Below are 25,542 nucleotides of genomic sequence, written 5' to 3' on the forward strand. Positions count from 1 at the left end.
ACAGACCACATTTTGAAGGAATTGACATGTACACTTAATAAAGGAGAGAGGGACAAGGAAGAAGAGTCAGTTCACTATGAGTGAGCTTTATCCCTTATCACCTCCTTTATGTATCTTGATCTCCCTTCTTAACCTCTTGCTCAGTTAAAACTCCTGTCTCCTGGATGACTATATTAGTTTCTATTGCTTCATAACAAATTACCACAAACTTAACAGCTTAAAACAGAATCCATTTATTACCTCACAGTTCTGTAGATCAGAAGTCTGTAGGGCATGACTGGGTTCTCTCACAAGAGTATTGCAAGCCTGAAATCAAACTCAGCCAGGCTGAGGTCTTGTCTCAAGGGTTTCCGGCCAATATCATCTAAGTTCATTCTTGGTTTTGGCAGAATTCAGTCCCTTGCAGTTGTAAGACTGATATCCCCATTTTGTAGCTGGCTCTAGGCTCCTAAATGCTCCTTTTAGGTTCTTTCCATATGGCCTCCACAGACAACTTATAATGTGGATACTTGCTGTCTTCCAGGCCAGCTACAATTTGTCTCTCCTCAACCAGCCAGAGAACACTCTCTGTTTTAAGAAGATTCATGTGACTCGTTTAGCTCACTTAGATCATCTCCCTTTTTTAAATACAACTGTACCACAGGACATAACCTAATCACTAGAGTAAAATCCGTTTTCTTCACAGTCCCAGGAATTAGAGCAGGTGTCTCGGCAGCCATCATAGACTTTAGCCTGCTATAGTGAGGTATCTAAAGTTGTCCCAATCATTTTTAAATCAACTTACATTAATAAAGAATGTACACAGAAGGAATGTATTCAAATTTTTAAGTATATTATTAAGTTTTATGTATGATAATTGATGGGATCTATAGGAAAGGCATTTTACGGTTAGCACAATGAAGTATGTTGGGCTAACATAGTGATTATGTGAAACTGTAACTGAAAAATATAGAAATGGTTTAGTGTATTTAATTTCTGGCTTATTTGATCAGTATACTAGTATTTGTTAAAAATATTCATATAATGTTGGTAGGTTATCAAAATTAGTACTATTTTGATATTTGTACAAGTGAAACTACTGGGGAGTGGTAAAGTGAGAATAATTCTATGGATGTGTGACAACTATGTGCCTCCTGATTTCTCTCTTTTTGAATGGAATGTGCACGGGATAGAAGGAACATACTGAAAGATCATAAAAGCCATTTATGAAAAGCCCACAGCTAACATCATCCTCAACGGGGAAAAACTGAGAGCTTTTTCCCTGAGATCAGGAACACGACAAGGATGCCCACTCTCACCGCTGCTGTTTAACATAGTGCTGGAAGTTCTAGCATCAGCAATCAGACAACAAAAGGAAATCAAAGGGATCAAAATTGGCAAAGATGAAATCAAGCTTTCGCTTTTTGCAGATGACATGATATTATACATGGAAAATCCGATAGACTCCACCAAAAGTCTGCTAGAACTGATACAGGAATTCAGCAAAGTGGCAGGATACAAAATCAATGTACAGAAATCAGTTGCATTCTTATACACTAACAATGAAGCAACAGAAAGACAAATAAAGAAACTGATCCCATTCACAATTGCACCAAAAAGCATAAAATACCTAGGAATAAATCTAACCAAAGATGTAAAGGATCTGTATGCTGAAAACTATAGAAAGCTTATGAAGGAAATTGAAGAAGATTTAAAGAAACGGAAAGACATTCCCTGCTCATGGATTGGAAAAATAAATATTGTCAAAATGTCAATACTACCCAAAGCTATCTACACATTCAATGCAATCCCAATCAAAATTGCACCAGCATTCTTCTCGAAACTAGAACAAGCAATCCTAAAATTCATATGGAACCACAAAAGGCCCCGAATAGCCAAAGGAATTTTGAAGAAGAAGACCAAAGCAGGAGGCATCACAATCCCAGACTTTAGCCTCTACTACAAAGCTGTCATCATCAAGACAGCATGGTATTGGCACCAAAACAGACACATAGACCAATGGAATAGAATAGAAACCCCAGAACTAGACCCACAAACGTATGGCCAACTCATCTTTGACAAAGCAGGAAAGAACATCCAATGGAAAAAAGACAGCCTCTTTAACAAATGGTGCTGGGAGAACTGGACAGCAACATGCAGAAGGTTGAAACTAGACCACTTTCTCACACCATTCACAAAAATAAACTCAAAATGGATAAAGGACCTAAATGTGAGACAGGAAACCATCAAAACCTTAGAGGAGAAAGCAGGAAAAGACCTCTCTGACCTCAGCCGTAGCAATCTCTTACTCGACACATCCCCAAAGGCAAGGGAATTAAAAGCAAAAGTGAATTACTGGGACCTTATGAAGATAAAAAGCTTCTGCACAGCAAAGGAAACAACCAACAAAACTAAAAGGCAACCAATGGAATGGGAAAAGATATTTGCAAATGACATATAGGACAAAGGGCTAGTATCTAAAATCTATAAAGAGCTCACCAAACTCCACACCCGAAAAACAAATAACCCAGTGAAGAAATGGGCAGAAAACATGAATAGACACTTCTCTAAAGAAGACATCCGGATGGCCAACAGGCACATGAAAAGATGTTCAGCGTCGCTCCGTATCAGGGAAATACAAATCAAAACCACACTCAGGTATCACCTCACGCCAGTCAGAGTGGCCAAAATGAACAAATCAGGAGACTATAGATGCTGGAGAGGATGTGGAGAAACGGGAACCCTCTTGCACTGTTGGTGGGAATGCAAACTGGTGCAGCCGCTCTGGAAAGCAGTATGGAGGTTCCTCAGAAAATTAAAAATAGACCTACCCTATGACCCAGCAATAGCACTGCTAGGAATTTATCCAAGGGATACAGGAGTACTGATGCATAGGGCCACTTGTACCCCAATGTTCATAGCAGCACTCTCAACAATAGCCAAATTATGGAAAGAGCCTAAATGTCCATCAACTGATGAATGGATAAAGAAATTGTGGTTTATATACACAATGGAATATTACGTGGCAATGAGAAAAAATGAAATATGGCCTTTTGTAGCAACGTGGATGGAACTGGAGAGTGTGATGCTAAGTGAAATAAGCCATACAGAGAAAGACAGATACCATATGGTTTCACTCTTATGTGGATCCTAAGAAACTTAACAGGAACCCATGGGGGAGGGGAAGGAAAAAAAAAAAGAGGTTAGAATGGGAGAGAGCCAAAGCATAAGAGACTGTTAAAAACTGAGAACAAACTGAGGGTTGATGGGGGGTGGGAGGGAGGAGAGGGTGGGTGATGGGTATTGAGGAGGGCACCTTTTGGGATGAGCACTGGGTGTTGTATGGAAACCAATTGGTCAATAAATTTCATATATATATAAAAAAAAGAATGGAATGTGCAAAAAGGCCATTCACATTTGTTCCACCAGTGAGTATTGAGTATTTGGGAAACAGATAACTAGACTATTAAGTCATCATGTCTTCAGCTCAAGATGAGCATTACTGAAGAAGCTGTACTTGAGGAACAGCATCCAATGGACCTCATCTGCACCTGGACTTGATTTAGATGAGGAAATACTAGACATTAAGAAAATGCCAAAATAGAATGAGATTTTGATGTCTCAGGGGAGAAAATGCGTGTACCTTGCATGTGGTAAGGTAGGAAGGGTGTGAATTTTTGTAGCCAGAAATGGGACCCATGACATATTGTATTTTCCAAAGATGGCTTGCATGTTCTCACAATGACAGTTAAATAAAAGTCAGATCTCATTTCTAACTACCCTCAAAACCTTGATACTGTTCCCAATGGGTGGTGAAGTCATGTTCCCTCTCCCTGTACTAGGCAGACCTTTGGACTGTCTGAACAAATAGAATATGGGGGCGGGGTGCCTGGGTGGCTCAGTCTGTTGAGTGTCAGACTCCTGATTTCGGCTCAAGTCATGATCTCACGGTTTGTAAGTCGAGCCCCACATGGGGCTCTGAACTGACAGTGTAGATCCTGCTTGGGATTATCTCTTTCTCCCTCTCTCTCTGCCCTTCCCCTGCTCATGCTCTCTCTCTCTCTCTCTCTCTCTCTCTCTCAAAATAAATAAATAAACTTAAAAAAATAGAGTATGGGGGAAATGATACTGGCTTTAAAGCCAAATCACAAAAATGCTGTGCATCTCCCCTTGGCCCTCTTGGGACACAGCCACTATTCTGTAAGAAAGCCCAAACTAGCCCACAGAGACAGACTACATGAAGATGCCACATTCAGCCAAGGCATCTGGTTAATAGCCAAGATGAAATTCCAATTAACTTCCAGCACCAACCACCAGACATGTGAGTGAAGATTCCCCCACCTTCAGTTTAGTCTTTCCAGCAAAGACTCCAGACATTGTGGACCAAAAACCACCCCTTCCTCCTATTCCCAGTATGAATTTTGAACCCTCAGGATTTGTGAGCATAATATAATGGTTGTTTCATCACGTTTTGGATGGTTTTTAAAATAGCAACAATAACTGGAACATTGAAAAATTAAAATAAAACCAACTGTATTTCATCCCTTCACCTTATTCAGATAATTCTCTGGTAGTGCCCTCTTGGCATAATGTATTATATACATTATGGAATGTGTAGAAACCAAGAAAGCTTATTACAGAGTTAAACTATGCACATTTAATGATCTGCATTGCACTTATGGTAGGAAACATAAAGTAAAAATAATTTAAGTAAATGATTTTAATTGGTATAATATTCAAATTTTTATCTTACTAGTTAGTTCTTAATATTTTCATTTGCATTTCTTATAATTTTTGATACAGTTCTACAATACACTGGTATAATACTAATCTGGATTCCACTGATGAGATTAAATTTCACTCAACCATAGGGTCAGACTAAGTAGTCCAGCCCATCCAGAAAGAGAATATGTGCTTCTCCAATCAGTTTAGATCTTTTCATGAACTGAGTGTAGGAAACAAGAGGCTGAAGGCTTTGTATGAGGTAAGTGGATGGAAGTCCCCACAGGAGCTGATAAAAAGTCTGTCCTATAATGGTGTACTAGAATGACTGGAAAAAGCGATGAGGCAGAATGTATTTGAAGTGGGGCACAAGAGGCATCTGAGGCTATATTTAACCCTAATGATATTAAGCTCAATTGGGCAAGGAACGTGAAAAACGTGAAAAATCCTCACATTCTCACGGTTTGTGAGTCTGAGCTCCGCATTGTGCTCTGTGTTGATAGCTTGGAGCCTGGAGCCTGCTTTGGATTCTGTGTCTCCTTCTCTCTCTGGCCCTCCCCAACTTGTGCTCTGTCTCTCAAAAAATAAATACATATAAAAAAATTATAAAAAGAAATATTTTTGGGGTAGTCTCTCAAGTAATGGGTGGGAAATCTGCTCAGTAAAAGGGGATAAATTAATACAATATCCTCACATTATTTTCAACCTGCCTTAACAGTACCTTGTTCTTAGAGATTTAAAGAAATTTACAAGAACTTCTTCTAGCCTTCTGATATGATAGAAATAAGATTGGTTTGGAATCATAGATGAATTTTGGACACTTGATACTGTTGCTTATTTACCAGTTATTAGACTTTGGGCAATTTATCTTCTTTGAATCTTTTAAAGTTAAGTAATGGAAAAAGAAGAAGTTAGAATATATTTCCTGGCTAGTCTTCTCATTTTCAAGCTAATATACTTTTTCTTGAATATTAAATTTGATATATTGCACTGAAACACCTTGGTCAAAGTACCTACAGTGTCTGTTAGGAAAAATATTTATTGGAGACTATGTAGTTTTAATCTCAAATTCTCTCAATAGGGGCCCTTCATTATCTTGGAAGAATAATTAATTTTCTGAAATTTAATTTTGCTTTTCTGAAATTTTGGGAGTAATTTAGTTTACTTAAATTTATTTTTACTTAAATTTACTCTTACTTCTCAATTGGTAATTTGGCTTGAGGTTCTTCTGAGTTTTAAAATACGTTGATCTTTAGCAAGCACCATTTATTTTTTATTTGTGCTTTTTTTTGGCTTACTGATTTTGAGATGAAAACCTCCTTTAGGTCCAACACTAGACATCTATAAGGTAACTCAGCTCTGGTGCCAACTAAGAGGAAAAGCAAGCATCTATCCTCTGACTCTTGGAGAAAGAGCTTGTCTCCTCCTGATTCCTACTTTCTCTTTCCATTTTAAGGTAGAAAATAAATGTGACAGGGCACCTGGGTGGCACAGTTGGTTAAGCATCCAACTCTTGATCTTGGCTCAGTTCATGATTTCACAGCTCATAAGTTTGAGCCCCTCACTGGGCTCTGTGCTGATGGTATGGAGCCTGCTTGGGATTCTCTCTTTCCCTCTCTCTCTGCCCCTTCCCCACTTGTACACACACTCTCTCTCTCAAAATAAACTTAAAAAAAATTTTTTTTAAAAAGAAGATAAATGTGAGATGCAATCAAAGTAATCATGCAGAAATTCAGAACAAAACAGGCAACCAAACAGTAAAAACAAGCAGTGAAGTAACAACACAGAAATCTCAAGTGGGTAAAAACTCTCAGCATGCCAAGGGTCTGAAACATTTAGAGAAATAGAGAAGAAAAAACCCACCCCAACCAACCAACCAAAATGAACAAACAAAAACAGAACTCCTAATTGCCGTGCGTGGCATTCTGGGTAAGGAGCAGAGTTATCAGTGAGGCCCATCTGGCTTCTGGTGAGAAGATGCTATGATGGTGCCTGTAAGATAAGTCACAGATCTCTGAGCTGGGCAATCCATTTCTTTTTTACCACAGAGGACTTACTTTCACTGCAGGCTGTAATGAATTTCTTCCCCTCATCTCAGCCAGCACCCTATTATCCCCTTGACACCGAGCTTCCAACATTTTGATGTTTCCCCTTCAGAAACAACAAGTGATTCAATGTAGACATTTCCCCAGAGCTTACATCCACTTGTTGCTGACAACAAGCCACCAGGTGTAGAACACCCCACCTCAATATCCCCAACACCACTGTGGAGCACAGCATTAGAGACAATTTCAAGATGTTAGGTACTTTTTCTTATCATACGATCATGTGTTAAACTTCTGCTGTCACATTATCACAATTTCATCGCCTGCTCTCTGCTCCAAGCCTTAGACCCCCATCTGCTCTAATCTTGCCAGTAAACTCCCATGTCCTCTCCTGCCCCTGAAACAATTGCCTTTCAGCTTGTCATCCTCCAAAATAAGAAAGCTGTTGCCTCCATTGGCTCATTCCTGACCGAGTGCCTTACATTCTGCAGATTTTTGGAGCAGAAACTGGGTCAGAGGTGGGAGCCATGCAGTTTATGAGGGAGTGGTACCTGCAGCAGAAAGGTGAGCACAGGAAAGGAGAGACAGCATCATGGGAAAGGTTCTGACTATGAACACAGAGGTGTTTGCCAGAATATTCAGAGACATTCAGACTAAAGGATAGAAGTGTGAAGGGGGAGATAAGGAACCTACACTTCTTCCTGCCTCCCTCCATGGTGCATCTCAAGTTGTTTCTGGATTAAGCCTTCACACTCCAAAATGCTGAAGCAGATCCATCTGTGGCTTCACTTTAAAGTAACTAATGCTTTTAAATGGAGATTAAATGCCAAAAAGAAGGGTAACACATTAGTGTTATAATGCAAACTCCTAAGAGAGAAGACACATCAGTGTGAAGCAAGCTCATTCAAAATGTACATAATGATATCTGATCATTTCCTGCTTTTTTGGAGGAAAGGGGGAGAGGGATGTAACTAGGATTTTGCCTCAGTCCAAAGCCTAGAAATTAAATTGAATACACAAAGTGGTTATACTGCTTTATATTTTTGTTACAAATTATGACTTCACATACCTTCTCTCATTTTACAATAAACTTAATAAACTCTCTCTTCACAATAAACTTATGCTCTCACATTATCAATCTCCAAATTCAGGATGCTGAAACTAAGAACCAGACAGTTTAAGCAACTTACCTGTCCTCAAGTAACCAAGGAATTGGGAGAGCCAGCACTGAGACTTTAGTTCCCATGTTCCTTCCACCCCATAAGAGCAGCTTCCTGTTTATCCACCCTGGGAAGGCACAGAGGAGCAGTGTATAGTAACTTTTGTTGTCCTTCATTCTTTGAGGGCTGTACCATCAGATAAATCCTGGGGACCATTTTCCATATTAAAATAATAGTTGCCTGGACAATTGATGAGACATTCTGATGTTGTGTGTTGTCTTTTTTTTTTAATTAATTAATTTATTTTGAAAGAGAGAGAGAGAGAGGGAGAGAGAGAGCGAGCGAGCGAGCTGGTGCTTGCACGAGCGGGGAAGGGGCATCCCAGTCTGGGTTGACGACGTGGAGCCTGACACAGGGCTCAAACCCACAAACCATGAGATCATGACCTGAGCCAAAATCAAGAGTTGAACACTTAACCAATGAGCCACCCAGGTGACCCAAGTGCATTGTGTTTTTGAGAAAATAATACCAAATAGAGTACCTATGGTCTAGAGCTGATTAATATGCTACAGGGGATCATAAAGAAAAGCCAGGATTTCTGTAATTCTAAAATTCTTGTTATTTATCTCTTAGTTTAGGACAATATGATTAAATATGATCATTCACATTTTTGAAAGGTAGAAAAATATGATGCAGTCAATTGTAGAGCAAATTTTTAGTAATTTCAGTGGTTACATTAAGGTTTTGTAACTTGCGTAATAATGGCTAATCCCCTGCTTGCCATGTCAGCCACTGTTTTAAACGCCATCAAACGGATCAGCTCTTTTCATTTTATAACAGCTACCATATGAGCTAGGTGCTACTATTAATCTGCATCTTATCAGGGAGGAAGTGAAGGTTTCAAAATATTAAATAACTTGTCTACAAGTTCACAGGTAGCAAGTGGCTTAGCTGAGATTTGAAGCAGGTGATCTGGCTTCCAAGTCCATGATCTGTACCACAATGCCAAAAAATCCTGCATTACTACTTTGAAAAGTGAGATCCTTCTACATGTCCCTCAATTTTCGGATGGCGTATCTTTGTCATTAACTGTGTGGTTATTGTGCATTTTCCATATACACTGTATTTCCTTCCAAACTTGAGGGCTTCCCTAGCCCACATTGTTGTTTTGTTTTGATATCTTTATTTTTTTCATTGTTTTTCATCTCTTGCAACCAGGAACAGAGTCTCTGTTTCAGTCCCAAATGTAGCATAGGCTTGGGGTAGAGTCTTTGAAAGACCTATCTAATATATTTAATGAAGAAATGAGTAAGTAAATTATGTGAGATAGCTAAATGTTTATAAACCTGGTTGGACATGATTTTCTGGGAGAGGAGGCTCTGGTTAAAGCTTTCCCTGAAATGAACTCTATAGGGGGGTCATGTAGGAAAAGTACAGGAATGTAGCTAGAAAGTTGGAATGATTATATAAACTAGTGGTGTTTAGTAAGTAAATTAATTTCCCAGGGCTTTATTTCCTTACCTATGAAATTAAGCTCTGGCCTATGATTTCTCTGACCCTTTCAGTTCAGAATTATGATGCTTTGATTCTATAAATTATAACAAAATTTCAATGACCATTCTTTAAAAACCTTAAGCATTATTTCTTTAATTTGACTTTGCTGGGCTCAGGAATACCACATCTTTCTTTCCTCCCCACCCCCACCCTTCTCTTTCTCTATCTCTGTCTCCTTTCTCTCTATCACTGTCTTTCTCTCTCTTTCAAAGAAAAAAAAAATGATTCCCCAAGTGATGCAGCAATTTCTCAGGATCTCTCACAGCTGAAAATATTTACCACATAAGAACCCCAAACTAAAGCAGTGACATATCCCTTGTAAAGTATTCATAAGCTATTCAACCAACATTAAAAGTGGCAAATACGTCTTTCCTCAAAAGGGGACATTGGCAAAGATTGAATAGACTTCTGTGAAGTTCAAGGGATGAAAGCCATATTACATCATTATCAAAGCTAGACATTTTTCTTCAAATAATGGGTAACAAGAGAGCCATCTTCTGTCCTTGCTATGCATGTGGAAGTCTCTTGGATAACAGTGGAAACTTTGCCTGAAGGACTGATCATAGAATGCTTCTTTTGCTTATTTATTTATTTGATTTATTAAATCTGCCTGAGCCTCTGGAGTCATGAATGTAAACTGTAAAAAATATTAGTGTGCATAGATCTCAGTCTCTTTCCCAACCTCACAGTTGGGATTCTCCATATCAAACAGACAAAAGCCTGGATTCAGCCCAGAGTATTAATGAAAGTTGTATTCTCATTTTGCAGTCCTAAACAGAATTACATTTGTTAACACATTTTCTTCTCTGATCATCATCCAGAACGCCTCAGGTTTTCTAATGTTTATTTTGTTTTTTCTAATTCATTTTCCACTTCCAAGGGTCGATTGTACTACAAAATGAAGAAGGATTGATGGGAGCTTCTTTTCATCAAGGCTAGAATCTTAAATGCTTTTCCTTGGGAAGTATGACTCAAAGCACTAAACAGAGAGAGAAAGTGGCTGACATTTTTCCTTTGTAACATATATCCAGATTGCTAGTATTGATACTGACATATTATTCGATCTATTGAAGCAAGAGATATTGGTCACCAACAGCTATTGTTTACCTATCTTTTTCTCTTCTTGAAGAAAGGTCTAAAATTTCCAAGGATCACTTAGGAGAAAGATCAGCTTCATGACATGACCTGTGCAGTCATAGAGAGCTTTGCACTTAGAAGGTTCCATGCTTGACTGAATGCTCTGTCATTGCAGTCCTGAAAGTCTTAAAAGTTTTTGAACAGGAAGCCCCATGTTTTCATTTGCATATGGCCCTATGAATTATGTAGCCAGTCCTGCTTAAGAATATGATTGAATTAGGCAATTTCAGTGATATCATAGATGCCAATTTTATTTTTGTACCAGGGCAAATTAAACTAGAAGATCAGTAGCAGCTGTCATTCATTGATCAACATGTACCCAGAGTGGTATAATGGATTCTGCATTTGATATACATTGTTACCTCAAAACCTGAAGGTACTGTTTTCCCATTTTTAAGGATAAGAAATCTGAACCCCAGAGATTTTAAATAACTTGACCAAAGTTACACAAATGATAATCCTGGAGACAGAACTTGGACTCATGCCTTTCACTTCTAAGGTTCATACTCTGTCCTGTATGCCACACCACTTTCTGTAGGTGTTTGCTTTAAACTCGTGTTGGAGCATAGATTCATGGAGGAGACTCCAGTGCAGGCATAACCAGTAGGAGTTTTAGTAGGACTTGGATGGAGTTTATTAACCCAAACCTGAATGTCATAGGATATCCACTTGATCTATGTGTGGTTTCCTGAATGTGACAAGATTTCTTTTTACCATGGTAAGACAAGTTAGCTCAGGGTTGAAGCCTTTATTTATTCATAAGTAAAGATATTAGTTTATTAGTATTCTCTTTGACAATAAAGACTATGTCTCACATTCTCAGAGCACTTTGCACCTAGCAAGGCATGAGAAAATCATCGGTTAAATTGGAGCTATTTCTCCTCCACTGAAAATTAAGTATTAATACTGTTTTATTTTTCTCGTAGCATTCTTTAGGAACTAATGTAACATTGTGTGCTAACTATACTCAAATTAAAAAAAAAACAGATAAGTTACCATTTTCCCCTCTAGTCACACCTCTTCTGCAATATTTCCTGTCAGCCTCTCCAGTCTCACAAATGTCAGCCATCTTTTCACTGTAGGACTATTCAGACACCCAAGCATCTGACCGGAAGGGAATCCTTCTACCAACCCTTCCATTTCTTTTGCTTTTTTCTTTACTCTTGATGATAATATTTTTTGACTGTTACTTTATCTTTGTACATTATAAACTTTCCTTGATAGCCTTGTGTTTCTTTCTCTTTTAAAAATTAATTTAAATAAATTGACATACTAAGTATTTGCTGTAATTCACTCACCTTTTTTTTTTTTAATGCTTATTGCGCCTTTCTGCCAAAATGGAACTTACTTTGAGCTGGCATTTTTAATGACCTGATAGGAAACATTTAACCAATGATATTCCATCTCTTTTACCAATAAGGAACATTGCACATTTATTTAATAAAGAAGTGGTCATACCAAGACAAGTAGCTGCAAAAGTTTGTTTACACTAGGCGGATGGTGAAAAAGAAGGTCAATTTAAAGGGGCCTTGAAATAGGCTGGTAAGGTGGTATAGTCTCTTTGGAAAGGTTGCATGTTCCAGTGAATGGAGAAATCACAGTCATCAATTTGTACAAGATTTTTTTAAATAATGAGGAACACAGTTCTACATATGATCTTGTTAAAAATCTCATGTTGGCAAATAGTTGTTGGCAAATGAATAAACTTTAAATTATGTCCTATTGTTTATCTTCAGCAAATACATTTTAGATATTCAGCAAATAGTTTGACTAATGGATGTATTTTAAAGTTTTCCATTGTGTTTGTCCTCAGAATATGTCTTAGGAATTCATCTGCCACCCACATACCTATAAGAAACAAGGAAACTTAAAAGGTATGGAAAAAAATTGAAGTTACTTATACATGACTTTTATTTGACTGAAGCCATTTTTTAAAGATTTTAAGTACACGGGAAATTTATTTTCCCACCGAGGGAACACTATAATAACTTTCAATTATATAATCTGAACCATTCTCCAAGATTATACATGTTCAGCCTTTTTCCCTTTTCTTTTGAACAAAGTCCAACAGAAAATGGACAGAAGGGTAATGCTGACAGACACTGATAATGTTTTCCTCAGGGTCTACCTACCTCTTGCATTGTTTCACACTCTTGGTTCATCACCTGTCTTTTATGGAATCCAAAATTGTTGAAAAAGGTTTATGTTTTGGATTATTAAGGAAATGGAAAGTCCTAACAAAGTTCAGGAGCTGAAGAAAACATCAGCTGTAGAGCATCAGCAAGCCTAAAATAGTGGAATGTGTGAGAGGGAAGAGCTCATAGATATCATTGGATCTTATGTTTTCCTCTTCACATACGGCTAGTCCCTGAAGGAGTCTTGGTTTCTGAGTTCTGGGAAACCATATGATTCTTATGCAATACAGATAGAGGTGGGGTTTTTAAAGGTACATAGATAAAAAAATATAAGTTTATTTTAAAAACATTATTTAAAGAAACTGCTCTTTATAGTTATAATTATAAAGTTTGTCATTCAACAAATACATGTGTGTTTACCTTTCTCTCCTGTTAAGATTGGATTCTTGGGACACCTGGATGGTTCAGTTGGTTAAGCATCCGACCCTTGGTTTAGGCTCAGGTCATGATCTAATGGTCATGGGATCAAGCCCCCATGGGGCTCTGTGCTGACAGCATGGAGCCTGCTTGGGATTCTCTCTCCCCTTCTCTCTCTGCCCTACGCCACTTTCACTCTCCCTCTCTGTGTCTCTGTGTCTCTCTGTCTCTCTCTCTTCATCTCAAAATAAATAAAAAAAAAAACCTAAAAAAGGAATGAATTCTTAATAGGAATATAAAGCAGGTGTGGTTAGAAGCAATGGTCAAATGTGTGGGAACTGGTGTCAGTCTACCAGGGAAAAATTCTATATTGATAACTTCCTTGCGATATTAGCTTGGACAAGCTATTTTACCTCTCTAGCCTCCATTTTTCCTGCATTGAACGAGGATAATGACATCTACCCCATAGCATCATTGTGAGTATTATATTAGTAATTATAATCAAAATATTTAGATGAGTTTCTGGCCCAAAACATAAATGATACAAACTTGAAGATATTAGTACATGTTTTGTTCTACAACTTCAAGTAGTTCCATGACACTCTTTTGTTAGTTGAATGAGTTTGAGAGATCAGTTCTTTTTTTTTTAGATAATCTATCCAAGCTTGTGAAGAAGCCCTCTTTCCTGTACCATCACTAACAGCACTCTTTCCATAGATTCAAGAATTTAAGCATGAACGCACGATAATAGTCTGGCTACGATCTGGGATTTGAGAAGTGATTTCATCACCAGAATTATCAGCAGTTCACTGCTTTTAACTGTCACTTGATGATTCTGCCCTGGACTCTTCCCTTCTTCAACTTCACAGCCACATTTCCAACCAGGCCTTTCTTCTTTTCCTGAAATCCCCGAACACACACCGCTTGAGTGCGCTTCATGACAAGTTTGGGACTATGCCCTCTGAGAGCCAGAAAAATGGGCACACACAATCCAAGGGTCACAGTAATAAAGAGAATGTTGATTTGTTCATGGAAGCCATTCAAAGAGTTCCAGAGCCTATCCACAAAGGCTGTCACATTGTTATACCACATTAAACACAGGCCTGTGCAATATTGATGTGTTTCGTAACTTCAGAAATAACAAAAACCTCAACTGCTTCCAGGCTTTTAATTTCCTTTTGTAACCATTGTTAACTGACTCTTCAATGCAAAATTAAAAGCTAACCCTTAATCAGCTAACCCCTCCAATTCCTCTCCCTCCCTTTAATTCTTTCTCCAACACCCACTTAAAAATATCCCAGTCTCCCCTTCACCTCATTTTTGAGTGGAGAAGTCATTCTTCTTCCAAGGAGATTCTCCAGTGTGGTATGGTCTGTCGCTGTGGTCAGCCTGCACGCCAGGCTTTCCCAAAGGCTCAGCCGTGTAGGGAGCTGTTGGGGATCATCAAGCAGGAGAATGCTTTGAATTCCCTGAGTTGTTCGATGTATCACTGTCTCCAGATGCACCTGGGGATAGTCAGGGACCTCCTGTCAAGGAGCACTTTAGCCATGCCTTCCCCAAAAGAGTCTGTACTCCTTATCTGAGGGGGAAAATAAAAAGGAAAGCAATTTAAAAAGATATAAAAGTATTAAGTTCAGGTTCTCAAGAGCTAACTGTACCATAAATGCAACATAAGTATTGTAAATCAAAGATGAGAGGGTAGAAAGTATCTGTAGGCCAAAATATAATTTCTTAAAATTTGCCTTGATTTTTCTCTTTCTGTTTTCTTCTTCCCATGTAACCAGTGTGATCCCCATTTCTCCCACAGTGTTCTCACACTGTCCCCTGCGTATCCAGGACATTCAACAGAATTTCCAAATCACTCAGTGGGTTTTTCCAAATGGCCTTCATCTCTCTGACCCAGAGCTTTCTGAACTCATTTCCTTGAAGTTTGCTTAGTCCAGATCTCTCGGGTCCTTGCGGAGGTGACTAGATATTCATAAAATATGCTAACACATTAAGAACTATCAACTCAATAAGCTAACCCTCTGAGAGGTATTTGCGTCTTTCCTCAGAAGTCATAAAATAAAATATTTTGAGCTAAATTATAGAAGAATTCAAGGAAACTGAACAAAAGACATTTGGGGTAAAAGACACATCACATCACACACACACACACACACACACACACACACGGCTCTTGAGAGAAAGTGTGCCAAATGCAGTCATTTCAGGCAGAAGATAGATAGATGCTGGATGTTTGGGAATGGGCAAAAGTAGGATATTAGTTGATATTTAAAATAGAATTTTTTATTTGGAAACATGAAAACAAAGTATTACTTTTTCTAACGTCACAGAAAATACAATTCTACAAAAATTTCCTGAGTGATTTAGTGATTCTCAACCTTGGGAGTTACCACATTCCCAAGTAAGGGGGTGAGTATCTCAGAAACTGAACAGATTAACTACTTATGTTCCTTTATTAAAGATGATGATGAAACATAAACAGAGGAAAATGCATGGCCTTCGAAGGCAGAGAGACCTCAAAGAGAATTCTCACTCAGTTCTTACTAAGTTATATGATGTTATATAGGCCATTTCATTTCTCTGAATCTGTTTCCTTATATGTAAAATAGAGATGACTTCCAAATGTATCTTGTAAGAATTTTAAGATATTGAATGTGAAGGGCAGTACGACTGTTGAGAAATACATTGAATGGGAAGGGCCTACTGTAATAGTTCACTCGGAGCAAACAGTCAATAACCAGTAGCTCTTATTATAGGTATTATGTTTCTAAACCCCGCATTGCTGCTTAATGGCACTTGGAGGTTGCCAGGAAGGTCCAGAGCTACTCAAAAGTTCTGATTTGTCTTTTGAGTCATGAAAGGATGATTAAATGGCAATGTACACAGTTATTTTATGCCATTTTCAAATTAATCTTTGTAGCTGCCACTGAACATAGTGCAATGCTTTGTGCTTAGTAGGTATTCATCAAATATTTGCCAAGCTGATAAATTCGACAATTGGAAATAGCCACATGAGATACAGGGTCATTCTGTGGATTTAGTTGGAATACTCCCAGCCTCACGTCAATGTGGTATTCTTGAGTGTCAACAGTAAAAGTTAAGGCGGGGGGGGGGGGACATCAGGTTTTTATTTTTGGTGGAGAAACATATTTGCATGCGTGTGTATGTGTAAAACTCAAATGTTCTGGCATAAAGAAAATATCCAAGGGGCAAACTATGAGGAGGTTATTTATTTATTACAAGTTATGGATGAGTTCTCAGGACTCCCTCATAGCTCAACCATGTGTGAGAGCCATGAAACAAAGAAAGGGATCTTAACCAACATGTGGAAATAACAGAACTTGTCCTGGTCAGGCCACAAGATAGACATCCAACCTCCTTAAATAGCCCTGTTGGGGGCAAGAAGGTGATTCCTGAGAAGCCTACATCTCCTGTTATTGCAGAGCACTGTGGAGCTGACCCTTATATTTGAATATTAAATTAGTGGAGGCAGAATCTACACAATACCAATGGTATTAGTCATGTCTGCTGGGGCATCCAACACCAGATGTCACTTTTCTGATCTTTCAGGCTGGGCCTTCACTGTTTTTGGCACGTCAGAGTTCGCATCTGAGTACAATTTAAGTTGTAACAATGCAATCAGCATGCATAACTATTTTTTTGTCTTCCTCTCCCGCTATTTTGGGAGCTGAAGCTATGAAGTCCCTCTGCCTAGTAATCTGGGAAGTTAGAGATGATTTTACTAGGCTCCCTTCCCCCATGCCTTTTGAGGGAATAAGAGAACCTGCTCTCTGCTGCCTTGCAAACATTCATTTTTAAGATTTACGGCAACCTTGAAAATAACCATTCTCCAATGGAAAGTAATAATTTATGCTGGGTGAGTAGAAAAGAGTTCTGATTCCACTCATTTTCCCACCTGTGCACCTTCTGGGAGAGAGGCACTGGTCAAAAACATAAATGTGTGCTGGTGAACTGTTTGCGGTTATTTTCAAGATTGACTTAAAGGATAATAGTTGAGAATTCACCCATCTGCTATACCTCTTAAACTGAGTCTAATTTGCAGGTAAGAAAGAGGCATAAATCCAGATCTATCTCATAGTTTCTAATTATGAAACAATAAGACTGAAGGGAATGTTATCAAGTCCAGGAGTCTTCAAAGTTTAGTCTATCGTGTGCACTAAAAACCCTTGGACAATGCTCATGTGTAATCAGTTCTAACGCCAAGTGTCACTTTTCTGTGTGGAGTACACTGTATGTGGCATTGGCTTGAATAATGTCTCTTCTTTAGATTTTGAGCTTCTTGAGAGCAGGCATCATGGTTTTGTGTCATCATTGAGTACGTGCTGGGTACAAGGTATGACCAAAATAAAGCTTTCATTGAACTGTACTGACATTACCTATGTGTACTTTTGTCATTTCTATAAACATGGTTTTCAAAAGTCACATCTACTGCCAAGCTCCAGGTTCCACTCTGAAGAGTCTATTGTTTTTTTTCTTCACCATGCATCTTAGCACTTCCTACTCTGATACTGTTTGAAAACTCCCTGTGTCAGAGTCTCTCAGAACACAAATGACACTTGCAAACTGGGTAGTGTGAGGACTGCTTACAAAGGTAAGGGCAAGGTATAGGAAACTGCAAGAGAGAGCATAGTACCCTGTAGTTAGGAACAGTAGAATACTGTTACCATCCCATGGGGTGAAGACAGGAAGTGCTTCCTGAATAGAGTGACAGCATAACGTAGAAAGGGCTGCTTGACAATGACTCTGACATTTGAGGGGTCACCTAGCCTTTGGCAATGCAGCAGAGAGGCAACCAGGGGAAGAAATATCCCAATTTCTCCCCATTGGCTGAAACTAATAAGTAGAAGCCAATGGGCGAGGGAGTATATCAGGGTGGGAAAAGCAGAGACTGGTGCAAATTGAAGCTATCAACATATTTAATATCTCCCACCTCCTCAACGAGCTTCAGTGGAGTTCTGCTTCCAGTTAAGACATAGAAGGATATGAAGCATGTTATTTTCCATCAGAACAGTAAGACATCAAGGGACAAGCCAAAAATTCCTACTACTGAGGAACTCTGGACACAAAGAATCTAAAATTCCTAAAGTCTGGTCAAAACTTCGGAAACACAGGTGAGCAAAGAGGAAGAGATGGGTGAGATTGGAAGCAGTTAGAGAAGCAAGTCTGCCAGAGAATGATGATCTTTGTTTAAATATGAAATCTGACAAACATTTTCTAATCCTACGGTGTGGCCAGTAGGGCTTCAATTTAGAGAAGCTGTAAATCCAGAGATCATTCTGCCAAGTAACAATCTCTCAGACTGGCAGTCTTGGTGATTTTGCAGCTTTGCAGTCCTAACTTTTCAAGTCTTGTCATCTAGAAAGCTAATGGTCTCACAAGTCCAACAATTTCACACTCTACAGTCTCCTATTCCCAAGGTCTGGCAGTTTTAGTCTTGCAGGCTCATGATGTGTCATATTATCTCCAGGTCTAGTAGTTTAGCCATCTTGCAGGTCAAGCAGACTCAAGGTCTTGCGTGTTTGAAGTCTGACAATACTTGGTCCTAGTGTGCAGTGATGGAGAGAAAGGTTTGTAACCACTTTTATAGCATCCAATGCTAGGTGAAAATTGAGTCTAACTGAATCGTCGACCCAAACCCCTGATTTGATGACTGATAAGGTCAATAAACATCATCTCAGCAGCTCTGCAGGAAACTGGAGCCGGAATGAAAAACACATTAGCCCGTCATGCTTGGATTCTAAGGTTTTTTGGGAAGGATTCAAGTCACAATCCTGCCCCAAAGTAGCTACATCCATGATGAAATCCAACTGATCACCTGTCTGTCTAACATAGAAAATAGTGTTCTTCATTGAGAAAATATACATAATATAATGCAATATGACATGATATATTATAAAATAATATAACAATGTGTGTATAATACTTGTTAAAGTATATGTGTATAATGTGTATTATATATGTGCATAATACTTTTTAAAAATCTACTACAACACCTGTTGTTCTTTTAGACACAACATCTAACATGCAGTATTACAAAACATAGAAAGAAGTTTGAAAATTGGAGAAAAAATATAAAATCAAGAGAAAGATACTCTGAATGAACTAAGTGTTGAAATAATCAGAGGAGGAATTTAAAACATATATGACAAATGTATTGAAGAATCTACAGGGAAAAAATGTATATAATAGTAAAAAGATAGGTAATTAGGAATGTTCAAGTGTTTTGTGAGAAAAAAAAAGACCAAATGGAAATGCTAGAATGAGAAATATAGTATCTAAAATATAAAATTTGCTGGATGGGATTAACAAAGAATTAAACAAAACAGAAGAAAGAATGACTGGATTAAAGCAGGTCAGTGGAAATCATCCAAGCTGAAGCAAAGAAAAGATTTTTTTTTTTAATAAACAGCTTTCAATGACATATTGGACAGAATTAAGGAGAAGTCCCAGAAGAAGAAGAATGAGAATGGGCCAGAAAAACTGAAGATTTATTGGCTGAAATCTTCTAATTTGATAAAATACAAAACCCACAGATCCAAGATGCTCAGTGAAGCTCAAGGAGAATAATTACCAAGAAAACCACTTCTAAGCACAAAATTGTCAAACTGCTATAAATTAGATATAAAATCTCAAAAGCAGCAAGAGAAGTCATATTATATAAAAGAAACCAATGATAGAAATAAGGTCACCCCTTTCATCAAAAACAATAGAAACTAGACAAAAGTGGAATAGTGTATTTACAGAGACAAAGGAAGAGAACTGTCAATTATATGCTAAGTGAAAATATTTTTCAAAAATGAAGGTAAGTTAAAGGCATTTTCAGATAAACAAAAGGCTAAGAGTGGACCCACATACAAGATATGCTAAGAGGAATTCTCAGGTGAAAGGAAGTCATACCAGAAGGAAATTAGGATCTATAGAAAGCAGTAAAGATCACTGGAAGTAGTAATATGAGTAAATATACATTTTTTTCTTTTCCAAAATTTAAAAAAGTTAACTATTTAAAGTAAAGCAATAACAACATATTGCGGAGTTTGTAATATATGTAGAGGTAAATATACAATAAACACAGAACAAAAAGGTAGAAAAGCATGTAAACAAAGCAATAAGTTTCTCCAAAGAAGATATGCTAATGTCCAATAAGCACATGAAAATAAGTTTAACATCATTAGTCATTAGGGAAAGGTAAAATACTATCTCATTTTGTTCTAATTAGCATTTCTTTAATGACTGATGATGTTAAGCTTCTTTTCATGTGCTTATTGGACATTTGTATATCTTCTTTGGAGAGATATCTATTCAACTCCTTTAACCATTTTTAAATTTTTTATTGTTGTTGTTGAGTTGTAGAAGCTCTTTACATATTTTGGATATTAACATTTTATCAGTTAGGTGACTTGTAAATATTTTGCCCCATTCTATGGCTTGCCCTTTTATTCTGTTGATAGTTTCCTCTAAGGCACAAATGTTTTAATTTTGATGTACTGCAATTTATGTTTTTTTTCTTTGATTGTCTGTAATTTGGGTGTCATATCCAAGAGATTATTGCCAAATCCAATGTCCTGAAGCTTTTCCTCTGTGTTTCCTTCTAAGAGTTGTATAATTTTAGCTCTTAGTATACCTAAGATCCATTTTGGACCTTTGATCCATTTTGTGTTAATTTTTTGTATACCATGTAAGCTAAGGGAGCAACTTCATTCCTTTGCACATGGATATCCAGTTTCTCTAACACCATTTGTTAATAAGACTGTCATTTTCCCATTAGATAGCTTTGGCACTCTGTCAAAAATCATTTGACCATATGTGTGAGGGTTTATATCTGGGTTGTCTATTCTATTCCAATGGTCTATATGTCCATGTTTATTTTTTTATTTTATTTTACTTTTTTTTTTAGAGATGTAAAATTTTATTTTTTTTATTTTTTTTATATGAAATTTATTGACAAATTGGTTTCCATACAACACCCAGTGCTCATCCCAAAAGGTGCCCTCCTCAAAACCCATCACCCACCCTCCCCTCCCTCCCACCCCCCATCAACCCTCAGTTTGTTCTCAGTTTTTAACAGTCTCTTATGCTTTGGCTCTCTCCCACTCTAACCTCTTTTTTTTTTTCCTTCCCCTCCCCCATGGGTTCCTGTTAAGTTTCTCAGGATCCACATAAGAGTGAAACCATATGGTATCTGTCTTTCTCTGTATGGCTTATTTCACTTAGCATCACACTCTCCAGTTCCATCCACGTTGCTACAAAAGGCCATATTTCATTTTTTCTCATTGCCACGTAATATTCCATTGTGTATATAAACCACAATTTCTTTATCCATTCATCAGTGGATGGACATTTAGGCTCTTTCCATAATTTGGCTATTGTTGAGAGTGCTGCTATGAACATTGGGGTACAAGTGGCCCTATGCATCAGTACTCCTGTATCCCTTGGATAAATTCCTAGCAGTGCTATTGCTGGGTCATAGGGTAGGTCTATTTTTAATTTTCTGAGGAACCTCCACACTGCTTTCCAGAGCGGCTGCACCAGTTTGCATTCCCACCAACAGTGCAAGAGGGTTCCCGTTTCTCCACATCCTCTCCAGCATCTATAGTCTCCTGATTTGTTCATTTTGGCCACTCTGACTGCCGTGAGGTGATACCTGAGTGTGGTTTTGATTTGTATTTCCCTGATACGGAGCGACGCTGAACATCTTTTCATGTGCCTGTTGGCCATCCGGATGTCTTCTTTAGAGAAGTGTCTATTCATGTTTTCTGCCCATTTCTTCACTGGGTTATTTGTTTTTCGGGTGTGGAGTTTGGTGAGCTCTTTATAGATTTTAGATACTAGCCCTTTGTCCTATATGTCATTTGCAAATATCTTTTCCCATTCCGTTGTTGCCTTTTAGTTTTGTTGGTTGTTTCCTTTGCTGTGCAGAAGCTTTTTATCTTCCTAAGGTCCCAGGAATTCACTTTTGCTTTTAATTCCCTTGCCTTTGGGGATGTGTCGAGTAAGAGATTGCTATGGCTGAGGTCAGAGAGGTCTTTTCCTGCTTTCTCCTCTAAGGTTTTGATGGTTTCCTGTCTCACATTTAGGTCCTTTATCCATTTTGAGTTTATTTTTGTGAATGGTGTGAGAAAGTGGTCTAGTTTCAACCTTCTGCATGTTGCTGTCCAGTTCTCCCAGCACCATTTGTTAAAGAGCCTGTCTTTTTTCCATTGGATGTTCTTTCCTGCTTTGTCAAAGATGAGTTGGCCATACGTTTGTGGGTCTAGTTCTGGAGTTTCTATTCTATTCCATTGGTCTGTCTGTTTTTGTGCCAATACCATGCTGTCTTGATGATGACAGCTTTGTAGTAGAGGCTAAAGTCTAGGATTGTGATGCCTCCTCCTTTGGTCTTCTTCTTCAAATTTCCTTTGGCTATTCGGGGCCTTTTGTGGTTCCATATGAATTTTAGGATTGCTTGTTCTAGTTTCGAGAAGAATTCTGGTGCAATTTTGATTGGGATTGCATTGAATGTGTAGATAGCTTTGGGTAGTATTGACATTTTGACAATATTTATTTTTCCAATCCATGAGCAGGGAATGTCTTTCCATTTCTTTAAATCTTCTTCAATTACCTTCATAAGCTTTCTATAGTTTTTAGCATACAGATCCTTTATATGTCCATGTTTATACCAGTACCACATTGCATTGATTACTTCTGCTTTGCAGCAAATTTTGAAATCGGGAAGTATGAAAACTCCAACTTTGTTCTTCTTTTTCAGAATTGTTTTCGTTATCAGGGGGTCTCTTATACTTTCATGTGGATTCTAGCATGAACTATCAGACATCTAATCAGAGCTGTCAATGACCTGTGGGAAATCTTATAAAAGAGATTTGTGATTGAATTTAATGTATTTTAAAGATATAGAGTAATTTGCCTTTTAAAACTTATTATGGCAGTTTTTAAAGCTTATTTTCTAAGAATTTATTTTACCCAAATTGTCAAATGTATTGACACATTTTTCAAAATTCTTCCTTACTTCAAAAACCATGAAACTCTGCTAAGAGAATAGAAATAAGATTTAACTAACTGGAAAGATACCCACTAATCATCACATAAAAAGCAATATTTTTAAGAGGTCAATTCACAATTCAATGCATTTCCCACCAAATTCTAGTAGGCTTTTGGTAGAAATTGATACAGTGATGGCAAAATTCATATGGAAATTCAAACGACTTAGATTAGACAATACAATTTTGTAAAAGAACAAAGTTGGAGGATTTATACCATCTGATTTCAAGACTTGCTCTAGAGCTAACTAATTAAGATAGTGTGGTACTGGCATAGGAATAGACAGACAGATCAATGAAACAGGATTTAAAAGGTCTAAAAATAAATTTGTAAACATAGTTAGTTGATTTTAGAAAAAGCACCAAGATAATTCAGTGTGGAAATAATAGTCTTTTCAACAAATGGCACCAGAATTACTAAATATTCATTTTAAAACAGAACTTTGACCTATATCTCTCATTTTTTTTTCACAAAAGCTAACTAGAAACATATTATAGACCTAAAACTATAAAACGTCTAGAAGAAAACATAGCAGAGTATCTTCATTATTATGTCTTCTTCATCTTAGAGCAGGAAAAATTTTCTTAGACAAGACACCAAAAAAAAAAAAGGAAAAGAAAAATTATAAAATTGGAGTTCATATAAATTAAAATTACTATTCTTCAAAAGACATTGAGGAAATAAAAAAATAAGCCATAGATGAGGAGAAAGTAATAATGATGTGTATATCTAAAAAAGGACTTACATTTAGAACATATGAAAAAAAACCCTCTAACTCAATAACAAAAAGATAACAGATTTTTTAAATGAACAAAATACTCAAAAGACACTTCATATACATAGACCCACAGACACACACATACACACAATGGCACAAGGAAATTAGGAAATTTGATTCATGGCTACACAGGCATATACTTTGAACTCAACATTGTTAAGTAACCAGAGCTCATAAAAAGTTGCTCAACATCACTAGTCATCAAAGAAAAACAAAGTAAAACTAACATGAACTGAAACTCTTATATATTGTCCATAGGAGTGTAAAATTGTTCAGTCACTTTGGGAAATAATTTAGAAATTTCTTATAAAGTTAAACACCTATCCTATGATTCAGCAATTCCTCTGCTAGTTATTTATTAACAATAACCAAATCTGGAGACATTCTACATGTCTGTCAGCAGGTGAATGGATAAACAAATTGTAGTCCATTCACATAAAGAGTTCTACTCAATACAAACCACAGAGTCACTGAAATGCTCAACAATGGATGAATTTCAGAAACACTATGTTGAGAAAATGAAGTCACACAAAATGGTGCACACCATATGATTGCATGTGATGTTCTAGAACAGAAAAGACTAAGCTGTGGTGACAGAAATCAAAATAATGGATGCAAAGGTATTGACTGCAAAGGGATATGAGGGAGCTTTCAGGGATGGTGGAATTGTTCCTTATCCTTAATGGGGTAGTAACTGTGGTAGCATATACTTTGAACTCTGCTTTAAATCTATACATTTTTAAAATATAATTTATAATTCAATAAGTTGTTTTTTAAAAAAGTTTGTTCCATCTTCTTTGATAAAAGAATATGAATAAAAACAGTCCATTAATTGGATCAGAATTAGGGCTAGTGTTTTCCACTATTGTCCTCTCAAGACATGTCATTAGAGTATACACCAGTGCATCTTCCTCCCCCACCCTGCCCGTGAACTCTGGTGTGCCAATATCCTTGACAAGAGTCCTGAAGCCTTCTTGAGGTAGGGGACATTGTCATTCCACTGCACAGTGAGTTCTCTGGGGTGCCACATGTTTCCCATGATTTCCTGAGGCATGTATGCAAGTATACTTTTATAGTCTTTATTATACTGATATTATACTGATTTTAATTAGTTATATCAACTTAACTTTCATTTTGTCAAAGGGGACATCACCACACTAGTTATGTAACTAAACATAGCACCTTTTTTCTGTAATAAGTCCAGCAAACTTTTTTATTCTCTGTTTTTGCAATGATGAGCCATTTTGGTAGAGATTCACTATTCAGCAGGACCCTTGTTGTATAGTAGAATTTTAGTTTATAATCAGCCTCAGTCCATCCTGTTGCTTTCAAGCAGAATTGCCTTAAATCATTCCAGATTGATTCAATCTTTATCCTATTTTTAAGCACTTAGCAGGAATGAAATTTCCATCTCCTTTTCTAACTTTTAGAATTATAGTCTTTGCAGCTCTTATTTCAGGAAAACTCTTCTCTGCTCCAACTCAAATCCTCTGTTCTGACATTTAGTCATAAAGGCAGGGCAAGGCATTTATCAGCCTGGCACTGATAATCAG

This window comes from Prionailurus bengalensis, chromosome B2, assembly GCF_016509475.1.
Source record: "Prionailurus bengalensis isolate Pbe53 chromosome B2, Fcat_Pben_1.1_paternal_pri, whole genome shotgun sequence".
Lineage (NCBI taxonomy): Eukaryota > Metazoa > Chordata > Mammalia > Carnivora > Felidae > Prionailurus > Prionailurus bengalensis.